At 37.3% G+C, this 10,983-nt stretch overlaps 1 pseudogene; it reads left to right on the forward strand.

Moving 5' to 3' along the window:
* Positions 1–3,537: 3,537 nt before the first annotated feature.
* On the forward strand, positions 3,538–10,219 carry LOC101603933 (annotated as a pseudogene).
* Positions 10,220–10,983: the final 764 nt, after the last annotated feature.

A 10,983-nucleotide genomic window follows, 5' to 3' on the forward strand; every position in this document is an offset into this window, starting at 1 on the left:
GCACCAAGTTTCACACATCTTGTATCTACAGCAGATTCTGTAGCAGATCCCATGTGTTGACAAGGTGGACTGAAAACATGTGCATGTTCACTGTGCTTAGTGTAAGCATTTGTGCCTTCATAGTATTTATCAAGCTTAGCATGGGTTTTTCTTCTAGCCACTTGATCTTTGTCTTATGAATCCAATTGCCTGCATTGCATACCAAAAGTATAAAATTTAAATGTTCTAGTTTTCTGTAACTTAGCACTAAGAGAGTAGTAACTAAGAGAGTAAAGAGAATAATTATGGTATCATTATTTACCATAAAATCTGAAGCATATTCAAGAACTGTTATATTGGAGACACTATAGAACAGGATAATTTTATGATAAAGAGAAGAAACAATTGTAATATTTTACAATTACCTTAATGAAGTGAATGTACTATCCAAGCTTAATTCATTTTATGAATTTGGTTTTGCGTGGTCTTAGTATTATTTCCAATAATCAAATCAGCATCACTATTCTCTAGGGAGTTAATACAATAAACTATTTTCAGGCATTGTAAATAATTCACTTGTATCAATGCCACAATCTTTTAAGCACCACCAATAATGACTATTTTTTAAAATTCTCCTGAGTTGTTTTCAGTGTTTATAAATGTAATTAAATTTTCCTCATGAGATTCTTTCCTTTAACTTCAGTAGTACATACTTGAGTAACACAGAATTATTTCAAAGGATTTCCCTCCTTCTTTTCATAGGACAAGCAGAAGAGCCTCATCTTTACTCCAAAGCTGATAGTGTGCAGAATATATTAGGCAACCCAATTATTTGTCTGTAGAACATGAACTGCTAGGTTTCTTTTGTCCTTGGTTAAAAACCATGTGTTCTTTAACATACCCATCTGAATTGTTCTAAATAATCCCAGCCATGTAAAATCCAGAGCCAGAGCAATCTAAGAAGTATCCCAGAAGTGACTGGTTCACCAAAAGGAAACTGATTCAGAAAGCAAATTGTGGACCCCTAACTGTTCAAATTGGGTGTTTTAGACAGTGTATCTCATGTAGTTCCTACTCCTCTTCCCTACAGCCATTTCTATAGCAAGGATCTGGGTGCAGAAGTATCTGTCAGCATTAGGACTCAGCATTAATTTTATCTAACTCAAATTGTAGTTGTTTGATTAAAAAAAATTATCCATCACGCAATGGGATCCCTTCATGAACCTGTTCAAACATTCTGATGCACGTACAAATTTGCAAGTACTTGCCAAGATTATGAAGCAGAATTTCAAAGACAGTAGAAAAGTCAATTAAAAGCTAATATAGACAGCATACACTGAACAGTTCATAGTATTTTAATGTTAATTAGATAACTTACTGTACTTCTGGAATAAAACAATGACCAAAGTGAGAATTTTTTTTTTCTCAATTTAAATCCCTCATAGTCTAAAACTGTCTGACTTTTTTTTTTTCATTACATGTTATGTTTCCCAAGTGGCTGTCAAAATAGGAGATGTTGTCCTGGAAGAAAAAGGTAGTATGTGGCCATGGTGAATACAAGCTTGCCTTTCCATGTTCCTGTGAAGATATAAGCAGTGATATATATTATTTAACACTTTTCCAAAGGAGCATCTATTTGTCATTAATATGTGGATAATATTATCAAACTTCAGTGATTCTTGAGACACTTAAAACTATATGTGAAAAAGTTAGCATAATATATTACCTAATGACATGTTTAGTATCTCAAAATAATTTTTTGCCAACTGAACAGATACAAAAATTGTTCAAATTCAGACTTGTAATTTGCAATCCCCCATGGTTTTCATAGTTTCTTTATGCAGGCCTCATGATTATATACATTTATAGTCTTGATTTTCTGAGGTCTTCCAAATAGTTTCTCTAAATCTTCTCTAAGATGTTGATATAAAACAATATATTGGATGAAATCCTTCATATCATTTTAGAGAGAATGCAAGTGTTAATAGTTTCTCAATATTCATATTTAAAATATGGATCTCCCTGGCATAAATTTCTTCCAGTCTACCCTGTTTTGTCTTGAACTGACTTACCTTTCTAATGCCCAGGATGAAATGCCTGCCTGAGACCCTAAGATGGGAAGAGTAGCCTTTGCTCCTGCAAAGGGATTGACTGATTCAGGAAGAGACTTACGACAGCCTATTCCATGATGTTCACTACACAGGGCTTGAAAGTGTTTCTAGAGCTTTTCTGCCATGAAGTGGAGAAACATTTGAGATGCTTTACAGAAGGATCTTCTAATAAAAGTCTTAGAGATCACGGAGGCTGCTTTAGGTAGAAGTGCTTAGATTTTTTTCCATATTTTCTGTTTCCTATAAATGTCATTTTATTACACATGGTTTTCTTACCATGAGTGATGGTCTAGTTCCTTATGGACAGAGAGAAAAGATGTGTATCTACAGATACACATCAGAGAAAGGAAAACTTTCCTAGCAATAAGGGAAGATTCAAAAATCCCTAGGGGAGATTAGAGCAGTTGGATATGGTTCAGAGGGGCAGAGAAAATTAAGAGGTGCTAAACAGAAGGGGTTGGAGGAACTGTAGAAGGTGAGAACAAGAATATCTCATTCAAGGAGGAAACAAAAGGGAGGGGAACTAGATCATCTGGCCAGAAATAGTCGCAGCCAAAATACTCACGAGTTCACTGAATTGCTGAATTTCTTCAAGCAAACAAATCTATTCTTCATTTCTCCCTGCTATCCTGCACTGCTCAACATTGACAAAATTTACATCCATACACAGGAACCAAGATAAGATTCTGTATATCTTCTGAATGCTACTCAACATAATTCCTCTTTGTCTAATGACAGCCCATAAAGAAGTCAATACAATTCTGTAATTTATTGAGATATCAACTCCACAAACTTAGTTGGAGCCTGGAAAGACAAGTTACAACTTTCTCTCTATTGAAAGATGCATTGACCTCATATAGGGAACACTTCAAGGACTTTTGTTCAGGTAATCAATACATTTCTATATTTATAAGCCTAATCACAGCCCATCTACTTTTCTGCTAAAGTACTGCTCAATGACAGTCACATAATCAAAATTATAAGCTTTATTGCATTGATTTTTTTATTTAACCTGTTACTCAGACCACAAGAATAATTAAGTATTTTCATTTTAATAACTGCAACTTGACACAAAATCATTTTCTTGGAAAATACCTCCTTAAAGTCAGGACTGTGGCATCTTACAGTCCCAGTTCTATCATTTCTCACTCTAAATATTAGACTTTACCAGTCTATAAATGCACAAGTCTTGAAACTTACCAGCTGCTATGTGGGCCATATATAGCAATTCAGGCAGCTGCCTGGGACCGGCCTCAATGGCACAGTCACATAGAACCAGATCTTTACCTCAGAGAGCCCAGCCTCACATAGACACTGCAGGTCATCTATAAATATGCGCGATTCACCACAGTTCACCTGCTGTTGTTTTGCTGAGGCAAGGGGCTGCTGCTCTTTACTCATGTAACAGGCATCTTTGAAACTTAAACTACATTTCTTTCATTAAGAGATGGGGAAAAGAGCTGGGGAGTGTGAAACTAGCTCCATCAAAGTGTGGGGAGATAGTCCCAAGAGGTAATAAGTGGACCCTAATATAAATGACATCTCACGTCAATGAAGCTAGTCTGGATGCAATATAACTCAATACTAATCATGCACGGCTACTTGATGGTAGGTAGAGAAAATGCACATGGGGTGGCAGACAGCTCATTTCTGCCTGCCATATCCAAGCCACCAGCTCTGTTGCTGCGCATTTTCCCTAACAAGGCAGCTTTGCCATTTAGGCAGATGAACAGGACCCAGAGGTACCAAACTGCTTAGCATTTTCACTGTGTATTGGAGAAGTCTGTAAATTTATGCCATATGGTGTTTCCACTCTGCAATAAATGCTCTTTCTGACTTTTAGGCTTCCTCAGCTGTGGGTTTCTGAATCACAACCTGTAATTCTACCTGGGCCTCTTAAAATGGCCAAAGGATGGGTTGGAGAAATGGCTTAGCAGTTAAGGTGCTTACCTGTAAAGCAAAGGGCCTAAGTTCAATTCCCCAGGACCCATGTAAGCCAGATACACAATGTGGCACATGTGTCTGGACAGTTTGTTTGCAATGATGAAAGGCTCTAGCATGCTTATTCTCTCTCCCTGGTTCTCACTCTAGCCCAGGCTGATCTTGAACTCACTATGTAGTCTCAGGGTGGCCTTGATCTCCTGGTAATCCTCCTACCTCTGCCTCCCATGTGCTGGGATTAAAGGTGTGCACCACCACACCTGGCTTAAATATATAAAAAAATTTAATCTCCAAAGGATTGAGTCTACCAGCATATTTTTCTGATAACCAAGTTATTAGTAGATCAAAAAACAAAAGAAGATGTTGAAAATCAATATATCTAGTTTTATTTTAACAGAAAATATATACTAAGATATTATGTACATATCATTGACATTTTAATAAACAGATGTAAAATCATTGTGTGTCAAAATCTGCAGTTTTTCCTAAGTCATCATTTTCTGTACCTTGTATTAAACCAATATGCAAATGATACCTTTAAAAGTGTGCATTAAATATATCTGCTATTGTAAGTAAATGTCTAAAGAATCAATGACCTTAACAGCTAAAAATTAATTTAGCCATCAGTGAAATGCAAATTAAAACTGCTTTGAGACTCCAGTTCATCCAGGTCTGAATGGCTGTTATCAAATTTATCAAGAACACTAATGACAGCAAGTGCTGGTAAAGATGTGGGGAAACTAAACTCTACAGTCACCCTCCCCCAACAATTATTAGTTTTTCTTTATGGATAGCTTTGTGTTTTTACAAAAAAAAAAAAAAAATCAAAGAAAAATATCCCAGACAGTTATCATTTGAGTCCGTAACACCAAAACAGAAGGTATTCTAACAAGAGCACACAAAAGTAAGTTTCCAGTAATTATAATTAATTTTAGTTATGAGAAAAGATGATTTGAAATTCCATGCAGTATTACTTTTAAAAGTAAGGCAAATAACCTTCCAAAGACATCTATTTGTATTCAGCATTACCTTCTGACTATAGTAGATTTGAATAGCAGCAAAGAGAGTAATGAATTATTTTGGTAGTTATTATTGTAACATCTTTGGTGACAAATCTGAAAACTGTCATCCCACCCAATTATATAGAGTTCCAGAAACCAATGTGCACCACAAGAGCACATCCATAGGTGGCATTATTTTTTAAATAACCAGGAATTAGAATGTGTACATAAGCCAAGATACATTTAATTTCCTCCGTATCATCTGTGGTATCTATAGGACTTTATTGCCCTGTATTACAATCATGTAATGCCTCTTAAGACAATTGTTTCATCTTGAAATAGCTTTTGCGTTTCAATATAGGTTTATATTTTATTTTATTTTATTTTATTTTATTTTATTTTATTTTATTTTATTTTATTTTATGTTAGAGAGTGAGAGGGAGAGAATTGGCATGCCAGGGCCTCAGCCACTGCAATCAAGCTACAGATGCCTTCACCACCTAGTGGGCATGTGCGACCTTGCGTTTGCCTCACCTTTGTGCATCTGACTTATGTGGGATCTGGAGAGTCAAATATGGGTTCCCAGGCTTCACAGGGAAGTGCTTTATGCACTGAGTCATCTCTCCAGACCCAATGTAGACTTTTTGTTTTTAAATTAAGTTTACACTTTGTATGGACTCATGTGTTGGTACCATCATTTCTCTCCTCCCTGCCTGCCCATTCCACTTGAGGGCCCTCCTCAGTAGGATCGCTGGTGTTTCCTATAGGGTTGTAGGTTCTGCATTGTGAGAGCAGCAGTCAGTTATTGCGGGGGTGGGCAATGCCTCTGGATATTCCTTCCCAGTCTGTAGCTCTTATAATCTTTCTGCCCCGCTTCCACAAAATCCCTCATAGTAGATGGAAAAAGGAAAACATTCTGTGTTATCATACAGTTTTTATCTGACATTTAGTAAATTAAGCATAAACATTAAACAGACCTGAAAAATGTCCTATTCTCACATGGATTGTTTTAATTTTGTTTTATTATGTTTTAATTAACAACTTCCATGATTGTAAACAATATCCCATGGTAATTACATCCCACACACACACACTTTCCCCTTTGCAACTCCACTCTCCATCATATCCCCTCCCCATCTCAAACAGTCTCTCTTTTATTTTGTTGCCATCATCTTTTCCTCCTGTTATGATGGTCTTGTGTAGGTAGTGTCAGGCTCTGTGAGGTCATGGATACCCAGGTCATTTTGTTTCTGGGAGAAGCATGTTGTAAGTAGTCCTACCCTTCCTTTGGCTCTTACATTCTTTATGCCACCTCTGCCACAATGGACCCTGAGTCTTGGGAGGTGTGATCGAGATATTGTATTGCTGAGCATGCCTGTCACTTCTTTCCAGCACCATGATGCTTTCTGAGTCATCCCAAGGTCACTGCCATCTGAAAACAGAAGGTTCTCTACCAAAAGTGAGAGTACCATTAATATATGGATATGAACATTAAGAGAAGTGCTTACTGGGCAGTTTGATAAGCATACTATATACATTTAGCCAGACAGCAGCAGATGTTACACCCCTAGGGCTCATGACTACTCCTGTGGAGGTTTTTAAAATCAGGGATGTATTCCTTCCCATGGTACAGGCCTCTAGTCCAATTAAAGGGCAGCTGGTTTCCACCATGACAGACGTTCCACTATTGCACCTGTTGGCTCACTTGGCCTGGCTGGCAACATTTAAGACTTGCTGTATCTACTGTTGAGTATCTTTACTGGTGATTTCTCTCTCTCCCATTGAACTGCATGCAGAATGGCTTCTTCCAGCTTTCTGACAGCTGGTCTACATGGAGGAAGTTATCAGTCGAGTTCCAGCAGGATTTCTCAGTGGCCTTGCAGCCCAAGTATGTGGAGCCTTCAGCAATAGGGTCTTATCATCTATTCCTGGTGGGAAGCCAAGGGCCTCGGCAATGGCCTATAATGTTTTGGGGCATCAGGGACCTCCCTGGCCAGCAGCTCACTGGAAGCATTTTCTGCATTTACCCCTTTAACTCTTCACCTTTACTATAGTTAGTGGTTAAACTTAGTTGTGTCACATTCGATCTCTTTTCTGATAGAAGACTGACCTTAACCTGCTATTAACAAGAGAACAAAGCCTCAAGGCATCCAAGTTCAACCAAATTATGCTTCTTTTTAACATTAAAACTCTGGAAATCCCAGGCTGGAGGAATAATTTTACATCATAAAGTCACTCAGGAAAGCAGGTTCCTTCTACCTTGTTTCTCTGTCATAGCTTAAGTGTTCTGATTTTTGTTGTTGTTGTTGTTGTTGTTGTTTGTTTTTTGCTTTTTCCTTGCTGTCTGGACTGGCTCACTAATAGACCTGAACTCTACTTCACAGCACATAGAAAGAAGAACTACATTAAGAGCAACTTCATGTTCATCAGTGTGCGCAGCAAATGAACACAGTTCACTATATGGCCACACCTGAACACATGGGTGCCTCACAGTAAACTAGGACAAGCAGTTTCTGTCCATGTGGCCATGTGGGTGGTGTGTAGGAGAAGGAAAGGAGACCTACTTGAATTTAAGAGACCAGTTAGTCGTGGAGGCCAGCTACCACTAATCTATAATGTCCTTGGAATATAAGGTTAATTGCAATTTGTTTTACTGGTTATACTCATCCTAAAACAAAATTTATATGATTGATGAAAGCACAAGTTAATATGTATGACAAAATAAAAAAGTTCAAGGCAAACTGTAAGTAAAGAATTCTTGTTACTAATAAATGTAACCTATTATGACTATTTTTATGTTGAATATTTTTGTACCTGATTATTTCCTGAGGGGAGAAAATATAAGAAGAGCAATTGCTACACAAATACATAATATTAAGGCCTTTGGTATGTTTTATCAAAATATCCCCCAAAACTTGTGATAATTTATACTCCTGAAAACTCACTAGAATGTTTCAATCTTTGGTAAAAAGCTTTATTGCAGTGTAATTTATATACTATAAAGTCATGCAGTGACTTTTATATTTCAATGACTTGTATAAGATTTATGCAGTTGTGTTATCATCACCACAATATTGAGAACATTCCCAACATGATTGCCTCTTGCCCATTTTCAGTCAATCTCTGCTTCTACTTCCTCCAGAGTCCCAAGAAAACCACATACTCACTGTCCCTTAAGGATTTGCCAGTTTTAGAAAATTTATATAAATAGATTCATACAGTGCATAGTTTGGTGTGCGTTTCTGGCTTATTTCACTATTTTATAATGCTTATGAAATTTAAACATAATTCATCCGTGGTATGCTGATTACTGTAGTTGAGTAGTATTACAGTATAGAAGAATGATGCCTTGTGTTGCAGTTTTACAAGATAATAGATACTTGAATTCTTACCATTTTTCTATGATTGTAAATAAAACCACTATGAACACTTCTGTTCAAGTCTTTGTAAAATGTAGACTTTAATTATTTCTCAGAATCTTGGTAGAACCTTCTTAAGAAATAAGTTTTATTCGTTGATTGATTGACTTTTGTTTTTTTCAGGTAGAGTTTTACTCTAGTCCAGGCTGACCTGGAATTCACTATGTAGTCTCAGGGTGGCCTTGAACTCACAGTGACCCTCCTACCTTTGCCACCCAAGCGCTGGGATTAAAGGCATGCGCCACTACACCTGGCTAAGAAGTCAGTTTTAAATATGGAAATACAGACATGAGAATACACACAACTGTACTTTTATTATGTGAAAATAAAGATGACAGCAATGCTGTTAAAGAGCCAGAGTTTTGTGCTAACTCAAAACAACTGTTCATATGTTTTATATTCCAAAGCCACGTCTATGCCATGAGTTTTTGCTGATTTTGTTTGATTAGGAAGAAAGATGCTCTAATGGCCTGAGAGGGTGTGACATGCTCTTTCCTATGTTCTTGATACATACACTACTTTCTTCAACAGTAAATTAGAAATCATTGAGTTGAGATGTGTATGCCTACATGCATTTTTTCTATTATAAATTTCACATATGCATACACTAGTATTTAAGTATCTATAATGTGCCAAAACAGATTAAAACTAAGAAATTAAAGAACCCACCCTTGTATCTAAAAAACTTTATAAACTGAAGAGTTAATCAAGTGTGATGCATGGAAGGATAATAAGTGTAACAAACCCAAAGTACCTTATTCAACATTAGGAAGTCCAGGAAGTGTGAACAGAGGGAATTCATACCCAAGTTGAAATTTGAAGGGATGTGGATGAATACTTTAAAAAGAAAAGGATATGAAAATCAGTCCACGGGGAGAAAATATGGCTTACCAAGACATTTAAGTCAACAGAGGTTGGAATATTTAAGAGAATGCAAGATACGGCAGCTTACATCTGTAATTCTAGCACTCAGAACATTGAGGTAGGAGGCTTAATATGAGTTCAATGTCAGCCTGGGTTATAGAGTGCAGTAAGCCAGCTTGGGCGGCAAGGAGGGCTATAGTAAAGTAAAATAAAATGAAATAAAATAAAATAAAATAAGAAGAAGGAGAAGGAGAAAAGAAAATAAACAAATACACAATTAACAAACAACCTTAATTCCTGTAAGGAAACTATGTCTGGGCCTTAGAAATTAAAGCCCCATGTAATTGCTTTAACAACACCCTAAAATCCTTATTGAGAATTCAATAGGTTTAGCGATATAAGGTACTCTGTCCCACTGTCTCCTCTGTTGCAGTGTAAATTCTTTATAACAATGACTTACATGTGTTTAGTACACTACTGCTTTAATTATTTCATTGCACAGAAACTTGTTATAAAATGCTCTCAACAGCTTCCTTTCCAAGCTGGGCCGGGCAGAATCTGCCATCAACAAGGTGGTGACCCGAGAGAACATCATCCACGTTCACAAGCGCATCCACCACGGAGTGGGCTTCAAGAAGCCGGCCCCTCGAGCCCTCAAAGAGATCCGGAAGTTTGCCATGAAGAAAATGGAGACTCCAGATATGTGCATTGATACCAGGCTCAACAAAGCTGCCTGGCCCAAGGGAATAGGGAATGTCCCATATGTATCCATGCATGGCTGTCCAGGAAACGAAATGAGGGTGAAGATTCCCCAAACAAGCTTTATTTATACTTTGGTGACCTATGGCCCTGTTACCACATTCAAAAATCTACAGACTATCAACGTGGATGAGAACTAACTTCTTGAGCGTAAAACTAAAGTTATAAAAGTTAAAAAACAAACAAACAACAACAACAAAATGCCCTCAACAAATTTGTGTCACGTGAAAGAAATTTGCTCCTGATCAGGCAGACCTAGAAATGCTCGGGTGATTTTTAAGCATGTTTATCTTTTGAGGTGGTCACTTTATCTTGGAGATTGGCCTGAACAAAGAGGTCCCAACTGCATACAGAAGCAGTTAGCATCTTGAATGATTTATCCAGAGTTCTATGATAGCCTAAGTGTTTTATACATTGTATGCCTCTATATTGTTATAGTTTTATTAATTAAATTTCATGATCTTAAATCAAAAACTGAGGCTCAGGTGGCCTAAAGTAACTGCCCAAGATAAACAATGTGTATATGATGCAGACAGGATTCAAACCCTGGCAATCTGATTATAGAAAGTATAGTCTTAATTATTGTATTCTACTCCCTCCAATAAGTCAGGCAACAAATTTGATCTGTATTTAGATAACTTTTCTTTAGGTATAGGTATGCAAAAGCAACAGGGAGAAAGAGCAAAAAGGTGCAAAGTTACATTGGTGGAAAAGAGCAAGATAAATTAAAATCTCGAAACACTGGACTGCTCACCAAAGGAGCCACAGAATGCTGTGGAGCCTGGAGCAAGAGCAGGTTAAGGAAGAAGGCAGGACCCAGTGTGCCTCGGCTCTATTTGACAATCATCTCCAAAGCACTGGAAACCCAATACAGGGTTTTAGCAAGACAGGATAACAAGAAAGCATGCA

The sequence above is a fragment of the Jaculus jaculus genome, chromosome 14 (genome assembly GCF_020740685.1).
Source record: "Jaculus jaculus isolate mJacJac1 chromosome 14, mJacJac1.mat.Y.cur, whole genome shotgun sequence".
Lineage (NCBI taxonomy): Eukaryota > Metazoa > Chordata > Mammalia > Rodentia > Dipodidae > Jaculus > Jaculus jaculus.